The sequence below is a fragment of the Calidris pugnax genome, unplaced genomic scaffold (genome assembly GCF_001431845.1).
Source record: "Calidris pugnax isolate Ruff unplaced genomic scaffold, ASM143184v1 scaffold54, whole genome shotgun sequence".
Taxonomy (NCBI): domain Eukaryota; kingdom Metazoa; phylum Chordata; class Aves; order Charadriiformes; family Scolopacidae; genus Calidris; species Calidris pugnax.
In genome coordinates, this window is record NW_015090864.1 from 5,348,959 (window position 1) to 5,365,374 (window position 16,416).

Genomic DNA, 16,416 nt, shown 5'->3' on the forward strand with positions numbered 1-16,416 from the left:
AGCACATCTGCTCCTACCGTCCTCAGTGTATTCTTCAAACAATGGGAAGAAAAGCCTGGAGAAGCACTGACCCTCACTTCATTCAAAGAGTGCCCCTGCTCAATTCATGAAAGTTTGCCTTTCCTTTTCAAGTGAAAAGGCCAGAAGAATACTTGGGAAACCAAAAGATTCCTTGAAAAAAAATCATTTTAACTTGCAGGAGGCTTCAAACCCCATAAACTTTGTTTAAAAGATTTACAGCAAACTAGCGTGCTGGAGATTTGATTTTTTCTTTCTGGGTTTTTAAGGGGGAGAGTAAATATAGTTTTTGAATCAATCCTTCCACAAAGAGATTTACAACGCTAATGTGCTGAAGCATAAACTGATACAGTGACAAACCCCCTTTCTTCTTAAATGTGCTAATAAGGTTGATCCTTTCTCCAAAGCTTTGTTCTTGGGAGGTTTCTGCAATGAGTTCACGTCTTTCACCGGCACAGAGCCCTGCTCATGTGGAAATCATCGGGCTGAATACATTCCCTGCCTCATCTGCCCCTCAGCATCGGGCCTCAATTGGGATTTGGGGTGGTGGGCGAATGGCTGGCCAGCAATGCACAAAAAAAAGAGGAAAAAAGGGAAAAAAAAAAAAAAAAAAGAGGGGAATTTTCCTGCATCTCCCATGCATCCTGCAAAGAGCAGCTCAGAGGATCAGGTTCACTTGGTCAGGGGAGCACAGCCTGGTCGTGTGCCTGATTCCACCTCTGGGGGAAGTACTTTGTGTGTCACTCTGTCACCTGTACTTTTACAATGCAAAGCAAGGCACAATTTAAAGTGATCTGTCTGGGAGCGGGAGCAGCTAGCACAGGGCACACCATCCCTGGAGTGCAGCTCCCCAGGACCTTCATGGTGATGAGCAGCAGCATCCACCTGCGGTGTTAGTACCGAGAGCGAGGAAGCCCCATCCCACCCCACCAGTCTCTCCAGGCAGCAAGAACCCCACACTCTGGGTTTAAGATGGGAAAGGCTAAGCTGAAATTACCTGCAGGGGTAAAAGGCCCTAAAGTAGAAGGTTAAGCCAAACACAAGAAATCCCACCCCACTGAGACGCAGGGGAGCAGTTTGATTTTTTTAAAAGCAGTGAACTGATCAAAGGCACGCGCGGTTAGAGGAAGACAGTCGATTTGCGGGGTCAATATCCATTTTACCCGTTAACACAGCAAACCAGGTGCCTTGCTCGATGAGGAAGGTTCGGTGCCACGGACTGACTCCTGCCAAAAGTTAGGCTGAGACACCTCTCCTCGCCCTCCACCTCTGTGCAGCAGCAGATGGTCACGCTGATGAGCAACCCCAAAGATGCTCCATCCTGCAGCCATCCCAGCGCAATTCATCCCAGTAACCCCCAGTTCAGCTGCTTTTACAGGTAACTGCAAACAAAACCAACACCATCCTCCAACCCACGTTGCAAATAGCTACCAAGAAGTCCTAGTCTGCGTCCACTCTCAGATGCAAAAGAAGGTCAATGGGGACTTTGGCTCCTCTAACGCCCCACGACCGCCACAGCATCACTTTGAAGACAGATAAAGTTTAAAAACAAACAAAATCCCCGCGACTCACAGCTGCTCTGCTGTATCGGGGCTGTGGCCAAGGCAGGATTCCTCCTGCAATATTTTTAGCTGAACACGTGCTACGTTTATTTCTTGAAGAGGAGAAACCTCCTCAAGGCTGTGGTGATGAACACATGTGAGGGGACATTTAACTCTTTCCTTCTAGAGTCCGTGAGACAAATGTGAAGATATATATCCCTGCAGACATTTTATGGGAAGACGGTGATTTATTTTTTTTTTAATACCCCACAGGTTTCAACTCCTGTCAAACCCTTTTCCTCTACTCCTGAACCAAGAGGCACCTTCAAACCCCTTTTACTAGTCTGAGTGCCCAATGGTCAGTTCATACCTATTTCCAGAGGAGAAAAATGTGTATTAAACACTACTTTCCAGGGACTTTACAAGTGGGATCATTGCTGTAGTGTAGCAGGGCTCATATAAACACACCAATCCCTGCTAAAAAATTATCATATGCAAGATCCTGTGATTGCTCCCAAGCCCAGGGAGCCCGAAAATCTTTCCAGTGTTTAAAATTGAGCTGCCCAGAGATGGAGGAGAGAGGATGGGGACACCCGTACACGTGTGCACATGGATGCCCCAACCTCTAACCCAGGACAGGACCACCCATCATCAAACCACCAGCTCCCTCTTAGTTGCCATATGATAGAGGATAGGGTCCTTGGGGAGATGTTTTATCCTATTGAAGTCCTCCTCCCCAGCCAGACTCCATCCAAGCTGGACACTGTGCCCTATGGGCACCCCGTGCTTGCTGCTGACTGATGGTTAGAGGAGTATTTATGGCAGAGGTTCTTCCTCCATAAAATAAACATAAACGACTTAGCAGCACAAACATAGGCTGGACACGCAAGGCAGAGTATAAATAACCTGCTTACCCTTAAAACCTTTTTCCAACTCACCTATGCCAAGTGTTTCTGCAGAATCCCCATCTTAATTTAGAAACCAAATGTATTTTGACCAGGAGCTGGCACTGAGCATCCCCCGCCTCTGGGCGAGCACACCGGCCACGCCGGCGCCACTGACAAGCACCCCAGCTTCCAGCTCGTGGTTTCACCTTCCCAGCAGGAAGATACTGCAGGGGAATGGTAAGGAATAAAATCAGAGACAAATGCAGAGTCTGCTATTCCGATGTGCCTTCTCCTTCCTTTTAAAAGGGATCCGAAAGCAGCCTGGGAAGGCAAAGCGCTAACCTGGGGTGCAGAAGTGGCACTTCTGACCCCCTGGCAGCCCTTGGGTGAGATGGCCAAAAGGGATTTGAGGCTTTGCCCCAAAGCTGGCCGTGTGCGTGCCAACTGCCTCTCAAGTCCACGGCGAGTTCGGACGTAACCAAGGCTCTTAAGGACAGGAGCCCAGCTAATCCCAGCTCGTCTCACCCAGCGCCACCCTGCCGAGCTCCACACGCTGACTCCCTGGCACCACAGCACCAGCCCCACGTCCACCCCTCAGCAGCTGCCTTTCATTTCTTCATCAGTCCCTTTCTTCTCTTCCAAGCTCAAAGCAGCAGCCTCTGGCCAGAAATGCTTCCTTTTAAAAAATAATAATTAAAAAAAACCCAGTTGCCAGAGTGCAGCCAGAGCCACACAGCACCCATGTGTATCTTTTTCCTCATGTGACTGTTTGGCTGTGAAACGTGGTCAGTTACCAGAGTGCAGCCAGAGCCACACAGCATCCATGTGTATCTTTTTCTTCATGTGACTGTTTGGCTGTGAAACGTGGTCCCCACTCACCTGAAGCTGGGGACAGCCCACCAGGGTGAGCTGGCACGGGGCTCCATCACTGCTGCTTGGCAGAGCCAGCCCTGCTCAGCCCCCGGGGGGGTGACAGGGACAAGGAGCCCGAGGGGCAGCTCATCACGGCACGCCTGAATTTTCACCTCTGGTAGCAAAAGGTGGAAGGCCAAAACTCAATTTATACAAGCTGAAGTTGTGTTTACTTATGCAACAGGAGATGAAGGGGGCAAGATTATCACAAGATAATCGCTCCCTTGATTAATTATAAAGCAAAGCCAGCTGCTTCCAATTCCTGCACGGTCCAGGCTGCTTCCCAAGGAACCAGCCGGCACAGGAAAGTTTCAATTGCTTTCCTCCTCAACTGTTTAGTTCTAAACTTAAGAAAATAATCACACAAACAGTCCTGCATCCATCCCCCCCAGGTGCTCACCGCTTAAACTGAACGAGTCGCTGCTCAAACAGGAAAAAAACCAACCAGTCGTATAAAACCCATTCATTCCAGATTCATCTGCGCTCAATTAAAGAACACGGGAGCAGCTGATGAAAACACTTACAAGATATTATTAAATCTTACAAGGCGGGGAAGCCAAGAGGAATCCAGATATTCAAATTTTTGCCAGGATTGATTTTTATCACACACACCAAATAAAAAAAAAAAACAAACAAAGCAGTTGTAGAAGGTTGTTTTGCCTCAACAGAATTGGTGAGTGCAGCTATCAATAACCATTGGAATAAATAAAACATTTGCATGAAAGAAAATACCTGCATAATCATAAATTCGATGAAAGTCATCTTTCCTGGTACGGAGTGTGCTAAGCACTAGGCACACAGCCTGGCACAAATTATTCAAATAGCAAAGTACTCTGCCACTCGAAGTCCAGAGGGACAAATGGGAATGACAATTGTACGGGCCATGAAAAGGTGAGTCCAGCAGTGTCCCCGTGTTCCATGATATGGCCATGAGTGGAGATACCACCAAACCTGCTGCATTTTTTCCGTCCCGCAGAGTCCAGCAGTGTCCCCGTGTTCCATGATATGGCCATGAGTGGAGATACCACCAAACCTGCTGCATTTTTTCCCAGGGAGGGAGAGCTGGCGATTCCCCAAAAGTGATCCCAGAAGGAGAAAATCCCTATTTGCCTCATTCCCCAGCACAACCTTCGGGGACTGGCTGTGCTGCCGATGGGCAGCGTGTCCCCAGAGCAGCCCAGGGGCTGACCGCCTGTCCCCCATCTCCTTGGGGTCCTGCTTGGGTAGGGGAGGATTCTCCCCCTCGAGCCTCGGGGGAGAAATGCTCCCGGATGGGTCATTTTAAATAGATTTTTTGTGACAGTGCATTCACCCAAGGAGGCTACATGACACTTGTATGAAAGGGAACCTGCGCCGCGGCGCTGCTGCGGCAGGGATCAGGTGAGAGCCATGTAAGCATCCCTGCTCGTGTTTCCCTAGCAACTCCAGCTCCTGCTTCCCCTTACACATTCCCTTCCTCTCACTTCAAAGTAGGCCAAGACTCCCTCCATTGCTCAGCCACACGAACCAGAGATTAGGGGAGTCCAACGAGCCCTAATTCTGTTTAATACAGATTTTGATGGAGGATGCGTTCGCATTAAATCCTGTCTCTGCACGTGCACTCAAGTTGCCCTGCAAATAGAATCCTAGAATCTTCTAGGTTGGAAGGGTCCTTTAAGATCAGAGTCAACCCTCAACCTAACGCTGCCAAAAATGCCACTAAACCATGTCCCTCAGCATCACATTTACCCATCTTTTAAATACCTCCAGGGATGGCGATTCCACCACTTCCCTAGGCAGACTGTTCAAATGTTTGATAACCCTAACATCCGATCTAAACAGGAGGGACCCATCTGGAGAAAGGGTGTCTCAGCATCCCACCCAAAGCCTCTTAGCACTTGGTAAGAAAACAAGCATGAAGACAGAGGACCATACTCCACCACCAGCTTGCAAACGTGGACTGTCATCTAAACTATCAATCACACAAGGGGTCCAACACCCTTTGGAAAATCAGCTGTAAGGCTCAGACCTGCCAAGCTACTGAGGTGGTTAAGTATGATTATTTTTTTTTTATGGCTGAGGTCTACATCATCTTTCCCATCCTGGAGAACAAAGCACAGCCAAGGTGGGCACCCTGGTACGGTGCCCACCATGCTCCTTGCTCCCACACACCACTATGCCTTTTACTCCCACGCACCACCAACACTTCACCAGTTAAACCAGCTCCTGCCACTGCTTTTTTGCCATCCCCTATCATAAAAATGACACTTGGGAGTTCAGGCATAAATGCCCAAACTCAACGGGGGGCATTAATCAGCCTCCATCCACTCAGACCTATCCCAGGACAGAAGAATTCGTGCAAAAAAGCAGGTATTTAAACATCTGATGTGGCACTTCCCCTGCACTGAAGCTGTCCCATCACTGGCTGATGGAGCTACAGCAATAAAAGTTCAATTTTAAGCACAGTGATATCAGTAAAAAAAAATACCAGCTGGATGGATGGTCTCACCCAAAACACCACTATCTGCACAATGAGAGTTATCGGGTATAGTTATGGAATATATTTGGTCCTTTAGGAAAACACTGAGCTGTTTATTTACTCATGTCACAGGCATAGCTGAAAAAAGCTGGAGGTTTGTGTTGATTTTTTAGACAGATTCTCAGACAAAAGTGGCAGTTCAGGACTTAAATCCTCCCCTACCCGAGGCAGCACATAAGCACGTGCTTAAATTGAGACTAGAAGATGCTCGAGCTGCTGGGCTTTGTAGAAGGCACACACTTAAACAAAAAAAAAAAAAGACAAGAAACAGCAAGAAATGCTACGGGGGAGAGGTGGCAGCCAGCTTTCTCATTAGGAGAAGACATACCAGATTGCAGCTAAAACTAAACCCACACCGCAGGAACGCAACTTCATCCCCACCGAAGCCCAAACCAATTTTTGGCCCCATGGATTAAAAGGAAAAAAAAATCCCCCCAAAAGCCAGTCTTCCAAATTAATCGATCTCTGGTTATTTATTCTGCTTTTGCACCGACGTAGAAAGAGGGGATCCAGTTTAATTGTTTTGATGTAGTTGGCATTAAATGAAAACACACTGTAATGCTGGGTGATTCGATGCTGCGCTCACACGCGCTTCACCAACCGAAAAGCCTTGCAAATGTGCTTGACAAGACACACTTGAAACTTGGCCACTACGGCTAAAAACCACCCATGGCCAGGAAGAGAAAGCACTCCTGCGGCGGAGGAGAGGCCATCAACGAGGTACCTTTGAGTGGAGCTTCTCAGTTTATCTCCTCAACTGCACAAAATCCATTACAGCCAGAGATGGAGTCAAAACACTATTTAAAACAAACAAACAAAAAATGTGGGAAAAGGCAGTGACTGTGCCAATATTCAGGGTTGCACCAGTGCTGGGATGCCCCATTGGCCAGAGGTTTGCTAAAGCGATCACTGGATGGCTGACCCCTGGGACAATCCCTCCTACAGCTCCATCTGCAGCACCCCAAAACCCCAAACAGTCCAGATGGGAGAAAACACCCGGCCAAGAAGACAGCAGAAGCACAACTCTCAATCCAGCAGCTTCTCCTTGGGATGGGTGTAGAAACACACGACGGCTTTGAAAACTTCATCCACGGAGGTGACACCAACATCAAAAGGCTGAGAGTGGGCAAAGACGTAACGCTATCGCCTAACATCTCCTTTAGAAAACACTTGAAAAGTTCATGGGAGGAAAGCCCAAGCTTTGAGAAAGGATTTAAACGATTTTGTTGAACCCAGGAACATTTATTTTCTTCTGCATCTGGATATTGAAATGGGGATGATGAACAACTGTGTCCTTAAGGGTTAGAAAAGCAGAGCTTGATATATAGAGCTGCCACTCCTACACACCATCTACATATGTCCCCCCAAAAACAGACTTCCTAACATCTGGCTAATGTTATTAAAAGCCTCAATTCAGAGAGCAGTCAGACAACGTGCCTTAGTCCGCATCTTTCAGCAAAGGCCTCAACCATGACATTAGGACAATATCTATAAATATATGATGGGTCTAAACCAGAATTGCAAGATGTGCTCCACTGAACAGGATCCAAAACTGGGCCACAGGAAGACTTCAATCAAAATTTCATGTTCTTTGAGTGAATTGATCAGCTTCAACAGTGGCAAAAAATGAAAAGAGAGAGAAGTTTTGCTTTGGAAACATGAACATGCTCAGCTTTATCCTGCAGGACCACCACCCGGCTGCCCTTTGGTGAGGGACTTCACTGAGGACACTGCAATCTGGAGACCACAAATCCTGCTCCAATGGGATGGCAGGCAAAATGTATTTAAATCGAATTAAAACATTAATGTACCATCAGTAGCACTGGCTTATACATGTTTATTTTATATTCACACATTGTATGTATGCGTGCACATGTATATACACGATATTTTAAAAATTCAACATTAAACCTTTCACAGGCCACAAATCTTCTTTTTTTTTTTCCTTCCACAAAAATGAAGTATTGCCTGGGTTAACTGGCCACAAATCTCAGCAAAATTTTTTCTTTTTCTTCCCTAAGAATGAAGTATGGCGCAGGTTCGGAGATGAGCGCCGTGGATCCATCACACGTGAATCCTCCTCACACTGGAGAACGCTTTTGCATCAGCCCCGTAAGGTTATATAGGAATATAATTAATAAGGTGTCATATCCAACATAAATAACTTATGAGAAGCCTGCCACTTGGAGAAGAGATGGTAGCCAAAAGGTATCCTAATTCACTCTAATAATGGATTGGAGAGAAAATACAAATAGCTGGATGAAGCATCCATCTTTGCGCTGTCAAATATCCCCAGCGAAGAGGAATCTGTGTATCTGCCGGGAAAATAGTCTTTTTTTTTTTTCCCCTTTCTTTCACCTCAGCCCTTTTCGGGGGGCGAAGGGTGGTGTTTGGGGCACGTTACAGTTTCAAGCTAGGGTAAAAATGAGTGAAGGCAGAACTTCTGGACAAGATGGGCTTTCTATTATCAAATGACCTGTGATGAGTTTTAAGTATTGCCCACCCTTGTCCACCAAGGGTGTCTCTAAACCACAGCCAGATCCTGGTGAGATGCCAAGTGCCAGCTAGGCAAAGGAGAAGACTTTATGAGGAATTTCCAGGAGCTGCAGATGAGCTATTGAAAGGCAGAATAACCTATAAATCACTCCTTCAATTAAACAGATTTGCTTTTGAGCACAGCAACCTGACAGTCCAGGTACACAAACATGACCCTCTCTCAAAAAAGAATTTTAATCCTTCAAACATTGCCGGTAGTACACCTTAAACAATTCTGAAGTGATTTAGTTTATACTAGCGCTGACATCAAGGGCATCCTCTTCCCTCTCCCTGGAGCACCTCTCCTTTTCCATCTGAGCTAGAAGTGTGGGGTTCTCCACGTGTCCTTCCTTTCTCCCTGCAACCTTCTGCCTTGGAGTTGCCACCATGAAGCCACTGAAGCTACCAGCCACACTAGGTCACCCCAACACCTGGGCCTTTACAACCCTCTTCTGCCCTTGTGATAAAGCCAACTTTTCCCCTTGTTCTGCTTCATTGCTTTGCAATGCTTCTGCACTGAGAACTGGTGGGGGAGGGCAAGGAGGAACCACTGCGAGTCCACCAGAACATCATTCCTACCACCCCTTATGAAAGGGTACGGAGCATTTGGCAAGGGGGTTGGAACAAGATGATCTTTAAGGTCCGTTCCAACTCAAACCATTCTATGATTCTGTGATTTCAGGCGATGTATTAAATCTGCAGCTATTACATGCAACAGCTCGAGATTATTTGCTATTTTATAACAACGGAACACGGGATGCTCTGGCATCGCTCCCACTCGTCGAGCGTAACTAACCTCCAAGACTGTTCAGACTGTCAGGAGGCTGATTACATGAAATAAAACACTGCATTTGACTATTAATTAATATTGACTTCACTGCTTGACCCCCGAACATGCAGAAATTTATAGGATCGCTCTCCAGGTTTATTAGGGCACTATTAATAATCTGAGGAGTATTTGGAGTCAGTCACCTTAAGGAACTAAGAAGGGCTCTTTGGTACGATGCATAGACATCATCTCAGGCTACTTTTGGCTTGGAAAAGCATTTGGCTAGTTTTCAATTTGTCAAATGACTCCCTGACAAGTTGGTAATGTATAACAGAGCAGATCTTCAGGCATCTCCAGCAAGCTTTTTCTCAGCCACGGCCGGCCACAACAGCATGGCACAAGGATATTACATGAAGCAAGATAATAACCAGATGGAGCAGAGCAATCATCTAGGCTATTTTGGTAGATCCACTGCAGATGAACATGATACAAAAGCCAATTAACCCCAATATATCTGACATGTAAAAGAGTTTCAAATTGAAATTCTTCTTTTTTCTTTTTTTTTTTCGCATTTTTCCCCAAATACCGGGACTTCTTAATATATAAGATTCTGAATTTTTTAGCAAACATGGAATTAGCTTTTTCGAAAAAATGTCAAAAGAAGCATTCAAGTACAGAACATTTTAAGTCCATAAAAAAGTGGAAAAAATTAACTGCTTTTGTTAAAAAGCTGGGTCTGCTAAAAACAAAACAAAACACAAACAAGCAAACAAACAAAAAAACCCCACAAACCAAAACCACACCTCTGATACACTATTTTCACTATTTTCAAGATTTTACTTGAAAATTAGAAAGCATCTTATTTTCTTACATATATCACATATTAAATTATTAAGGGCTACATTTTTGGGTATCTGATGCAGTGACAGGGAAGAGACTGATGGAAAAAAAGTCTCCAGAAAAGTCTCCAGTCTTGCTTCTAAGCTGTAACATTCTCGACAAAATCCAACATGTTTTTAAGAAAGGCCAAATCTGTGAATATCAATCTCTAAACATGACAAGGGGTAAATTTAGTAAGTGTGCCTTCCTCAAAAGAAATAATAAGTAAAGTATGCGCTGAGAGAACTAATAGCCTCCAGCATTTTATCTTTTAAATCTGTTTGTGACTTACGGATGCTTAAAAGCAGTGGTCCGAGGCCTGGGAGCTCAGTGCCTGAGATGTTAAAAGCACTTTAAATCCTTTAGGCTGCTTTGAAAAATCTCCGCGTCTTTGCCACGTGCAGATATTTTGCAGCGCGGAGCCAGGAATCAATGCAAGCATTTCAACTTCCTTTTGTCGGGAATGACTTAAACCAGGGGAGCACAGAGGCTCGTAAACAAAACTGCTGACACCTCCCACGTTACCGAAAAGCCAACCATGATGCAGCATTAATTGAACGAGCACCTTCCATCCCTCAAGTCAAACAACACCCATAGGAGCTGTTCCTGGCAGAGCTGGGTGGGGTTGATGCTGCAGCCATCAAGGCCATGCCATTAAACCGGGGATTTTTCCTGATACCTGAAGAACCGTGACAGCACTCGGGTCATCTTGGAAAGATGAAAGGATCAGCACAGCTTCACGGAGCCTGGGCCTGATGATCAATAACTACATGGTTCCTGGAAGCCTCACTCCACTTGAAGATTTGGTCAACTTGGACAAGTTGACCACAAAGCCAGCGATGTGTCTGTGTGGCCAAGAAGGCAAATGGTCTCCTGGGGTGCATTTAAAAGAGCATGGCCAGCAAGTCGAGGGAGGTCATTCTCCCCCTCTACTCTGCCTTGACGAAGGCCACAGATGGAGTACTGTGGCCAGTTCTGGGCTCAGGCTCCCCAGTTCTTGAGGACAGGGAACTCCTGGAAAGAGTCCAGTGAAGGGCTATGAAGATGATCAAGGGCAAGGAGCATCTCTCTTATGAGGAAAGGCTGAGAGACCTCAGTCTGTTTAGCCTGGAGAAGAGAAGTCTAAGAGGGGATCTCATCAATGCTTATCAGTGTCTAAAGGGCGGGTTTCCAGAGGATGGGATCAGACCTTTTTCAGTGGTGCCTGGTGACAGGACAAGGGGCAACGGGTACAAACTGGAGCACAGGAAATTCCATCTCAACAGGATGAAAAACTTCTTTACGTTGAGAGTGGCAGAGCACTGGAACAGGCTGCCCACAGAGGTTGTGGAGTCTCCTTCTCTGGAGACATTCAAAACCCACCTGAATGCGTTCCTGCCCAGCCTGTTCTAGGTGAACCTGCTTCGACAGCAGGGTTGGACTAGATGATCTCCAAAGGTCCCTTCCAATTCCTACCACTCTGTGATTTGTTGTAGAGTGGATGATTGTAACCCCACTAGCAGAATGCCACCTACACTGAGTCTACACTGCTCCTCTAGCCAAAGAAAAAAAGATTCTCTTGCCATCACACTGCTCCTCCAGCCCAAGAAAATGGGTGTTTGCCTCCTCCATTTCCCCATGCATGCACTTGTGCTATTTCCACCTCAGAAAATTTCAGTTGCAATGGAACAGCTCTGTTTTCTTACCAGGTAGAGAAAGGATCAGGTACTCAACAGGTCACCCTGTTGTCCCAAAGTCTTAAAGTACATCATTTCCAACACAAAAACCAAACTGTTTCCTTCCAGCACTGCAAAGTCACTGCAACCAAGGTGCTTGGTTTTGCACAGTTTGCTGAGATGACACAGAACAGCTACAGCAGAAAGGAGCTTTTAAAAAAAATAAAAACACCATTCTCAGGAGGAACATAAAACCCAGTGAAGGTCTGGACCACCACACCAGCACGATTGCTCTTGTGGAGCTCCTGCCCCTCTCCAGACCAGCAGATTTCATTGGGGTGAATGAATGATACGGGGCCAAAGAAACAAGCAAACCCAAAATCTAGTTTAAATTACTCAACTGCTTAACTTCTCTTACAGGTTATAAAAACAAATAACAAGAAAGCATAGTCTGACCCTATGCCCATTTGATACAGTTAAAGCAACCACTGAACAGCCAATCATCATCGACACCTCACTAACAAAAAGAGGATTTTTACCTCTTCTTTTAACCATACTCCATCTTCTCCACTTCTTTAGGCCTAGGTATTTTGCAGCAGGAGCTTCTGCTTGGCACTAGAATTAATTCTCCCTACTGACTCATTTTTGGTGAAAACCTGTTAGTATGAACACTTGAATTCAAGAGACATCCACATTATTCACTCTTGCAACTCAAGGTACAAGACCCCTCTCAACTCTCCCTCGGAGTAAAATTACTGGTTTTTTCTTAATTACACCATTGGTTAATGCAACCTCTGACAGTGGAAAGGTTGAACATTTAATTTGGCAAGGTTTAGTGCCAATCTGCATTAGGCCACAGTGATTTAACCTCTGTCTTCATGGCAGTGTGCCTACATCATTCTCCTAATAGCACACAGCCCTGCCCTACATATTTCATTGGGATCCCTATGGCAGCTCTCCTGGAGTGCCCTGGACCAGCAGTTCTCAGCATGGTCATTAGGGACACCATGCAACCCCATCACATCAATATGTATTCTCAACCACCAGGACGCTATTTTGGATGTCAAAATCAAGGCTTTCATTAATTAGAAGGCTAATTACACTTCTAATTACACTGTACACTCAAATATACATCTTTGCATGTCTCAAAAACACAACTCCATACAATCTCATATTCCAAAGTTTCAAACAGAGAAGGAAAGCATGATCTAGCAATGCTTGCAACCCAATCTTGTTCTTCACATACTGAACGCTCTTGTCATGACCTGGAAGTCCTTCAACCCAACTGATACGACCTTATCACCTAGGACAATGAGTACCTTATACACATGTGAGTTTGTCACAATGGCAATTTCTTGTACACATAACCAGGAGACAATTTCAGCATGCACATGCTGGGTGTACACACAACCTCCACTTGATTGTCTGAGTACCCTACAAACCCTGATATGTTATTTCCAGCCACCCAGCATTTTCTGTGTTCGCAATCGGGGCTGGGACACTGCAAGACAAAGTGACTTACCAAGGACCACAGGGAAAAGCCTGCAAGAGAGCTGGGCCTGTTGCGATAGGACAGGGGGAAATGGTTTTCAACTAAAAGAGGGTAGATCTAGACTAGATAGAAGGAAGAAACTTTTAACGGTTGGAGTGGCACAGGCTGCCCAAAGAGGTGGTAGATGCTCCATCCTTGGAAACATTGAAGGTCAGGTTGGATGGGGCTCTGAACAACCCGACCTAGTTGAAGATGTCCCTGCTCATTGCACGGGGGTTGAAACAAAAGACCTTTAAAGGTCCCTTCCAACCCAAACTATTCTAGGATTCTAACCCGGGACTTCCCACGTGCCCAGAGCCCCTTCACCCTTCCTCTCACCAACAGGATGAAGCAAAGGGGCCCTCAACTATGGCTATAATGGCTGTAATAACAATATGGCTATAGTTTTCTTTAATGGAAACAAGCTTATCTTCTCATCCCTCTTTTTTTCCTGACTTAGCAGAGGAGTTAAAGCATGAAGTCTTGTACTTTGCTTTGCCCACAGTTCAAACAAGCGGCATGGTTTCGATCGGTCTCTCTCCATTGATGCATGACCTTCTCAGCTGCTCTGGGAGCTGTGAATCCCTTCTGGAGCAGTGAAACTTGGGTACGTGGCCTCACCCTGAGCAGAAGGTCTTCTGGCTCCCTTCACTAACTATGTGCATTAGGTGCTTAGAGAACAAAACATTATATCACACCAGGAGACATTTTAACTAGAAAATACACTTAATACAGTTAAAAAAAAAAAAAAAAAAATCGGTGTAAAAAGGAGAAGTATTGTAGAATAATTAGCCAAAGCAGATTTTAGCCTCAGCAACTAACAGCAACTTCCTAAAAGCCCTCATGCTGTCCATGAACTGTGCAGCCCAGGAGTGCACCAAAGTTGGCACGGGAGGGGAAACACTGCCAATGGCCCCCGAAGTGCTTTTGGAGTTCGTTTCTCATGCAGCACCTTCCACCATTAACACTTCCTTATCTGCTATCTCTCATTTGTTAGAAGACAACACTTCCCTATCAACAACCTTCGATGCCACAAACTGGCAAGGGCCACTAAGGAGAGGGAGTTCACAAGGACGAAGAACCTCCTTGGGCTCAGTCTCAAAGCATGCATCCCCCGCGGGACGATTTAACTCCTCCAGGAGCTGTGACTGTAAGAGGACAAGGCTATTTGCCAAAAAAAACATAAACAGCATTTTATCGCAGAGATAACAGAGTTTCCCTGGATAGCAAGGTCCTGCTGCCAGAAAAGGCTCCTCCAGTGATGATGCAGCTCAGCGTCGTGACGATGGTGGGGGGAAGCTGCAGGGGTGGACAGTCCCTTTGCCCCCCAAGCTCAAGTCCTTACAGACCTTCCCGCAAGGAGAGAGGAGGAAAGGGACAGAACCACGAGTTGGTGATAATTATCTGCTTCAAATAATGTAAGGCAATCACAAAGGGGGGGGGGGGAAAAAGGAAAAAAAAGGACACTTTCAACATTTTAAATGGATTATATCAAACCAGAGCTGCTCACTACAGGCAAAACCAAGTATGAGACTTTATGCTTGAACTCCTCTGCTAAATCAAAATAAAAGGGGGATGGGAAGATAACCTGGGTGCAGTCAAGCAAGGGCTGGGTTTGAGGAATCACCCACACCTTAGTGCAGGCAGAGACATCAGTTCCATGTCTCCTTCCAGGGCTTCAAGCCACCTTGTCTTCTTGGTGTTGCAAGTCACTGGGGACACACGCATGGCCAGGCAGTCACTAATTGTCAGCTACCAAACACCCTCCCCAAAATTTGGGTTTGCATCTCTAGAAACCTCCCACGTACATGCACAGGACCAGCACCAGGGAGAAACCACAGCTCAGGAGAAGGCTTCAAACCTGGTATGGAAGGTGGTGCTCCCATGTCCACTTCTTTACAGACTTCCCAAACTATCACTTGCAACCTCCCAGCTCAGCCTGGCGTCCAATCTCTGACCTGGCTTCACAAACACCACCGTGCAGAACAAATTGTCTCGTTTGGAAAAGGAAAAGCCAGCCTTCTGCGGCTCGGTTTCACCTGAGAATGATCCCGCAGACTCCAAGGGGATGGTGCCCCACCAGGACTTGGGGGTCGCAACCTTCACTTGGGTTTAAGGGTGGGCCCTGCTGACCTTCGGTGCTCAAATTCCTCTAATGGCATTTCCAGCTTGTGTCCCCCACCCCATCCCATGCCCTCTGGAGGGTCCCGCTCTGATCCAGCCGCTTGAAGAATTTAAGGGGGGAAAAAGCCCCCCCTCAGTCTCTCGAGCAACCCTTCGTTTTGCAGCATCTTACATTTTGCCATGGGAGATCAAAGCAGCCCCCATATTCCGACAGCGCAAAAGAAATTTCGGTTTCTCCTGCACGAGTCCTATCTTCTGCTCCAAAAGCAGAAATCACAAAACCCCAACTTAAAAATGCTATAAAAGAAATATCAGCAATTCAAATGAGGCAGATCATTTTTCTGGTCCTTTTACTCTAGCTACATAAATCAGATAGTGAAAAATAAGACCGTGACACGGAAGACCAATCATCAAAATAGCCCAATTAATTTTCCTCTAAACAGCTCAAATAAATAGAGTGCCGTTTCTGCATTTTGAGGCTATTCAATTACAGAAGGAAAAAAAAAATATCCAGCAATATAATACAGCTATAACATTTGAATAACTATGAAACAAAAAAAGAGGGGGATTTATTTATTTATTTATTAAATTAATGCTGCATTATCTGTACTGCAGGATGAGAAACACGATTAGCAGGATGCTTCAAAAAAAAGGGAAAGTCTTCCAAACATTTAAGAGAGCAAAGCCCGGAGTATATAGCTTTTCTGAAGCTGACTGTGCAGGTCTGAGGTTATTCTGGGCAGCGATGGTTACGGTAACTGCTAACTCATAGCACAACACAAGCCAGACAATCATAAACACGGAGTATATTGTTCTGGCACATAAGTAATCATTAACCTGTTACCATCGCTATTAAAAACTAATGCTGCCCTCATCAGCATATCATTCTTACTGTCCTGCTTACTTTTTTGTAGTGCTAATTCCTCAGTTTTGGAGTGTTAAGAAATCTTATCCAGTTAAGTAAATCACTAATTGTACTTCTTAATGAATATATTTTTTAGCATACAAGTTTCTCACCAAGTTTGCAAACAAATTATAACAGTGAGA

The 16,416-nt window shown here is 45.6% G+C and overlaps 1 protein-coding gene across 1 annotated transcript in view; it reads right to left on the bottom strand.

Annotated features, from left to right (window-relative positions):
* Window positions 1-16,416, bottom strand: part of ACVR2B (activin A receptor type IIB) — a 121,662-nt gene that overhangs the window by 52,885 nt on the left and 52,361 nt on the right. The window lies entirely within an intron of this gene.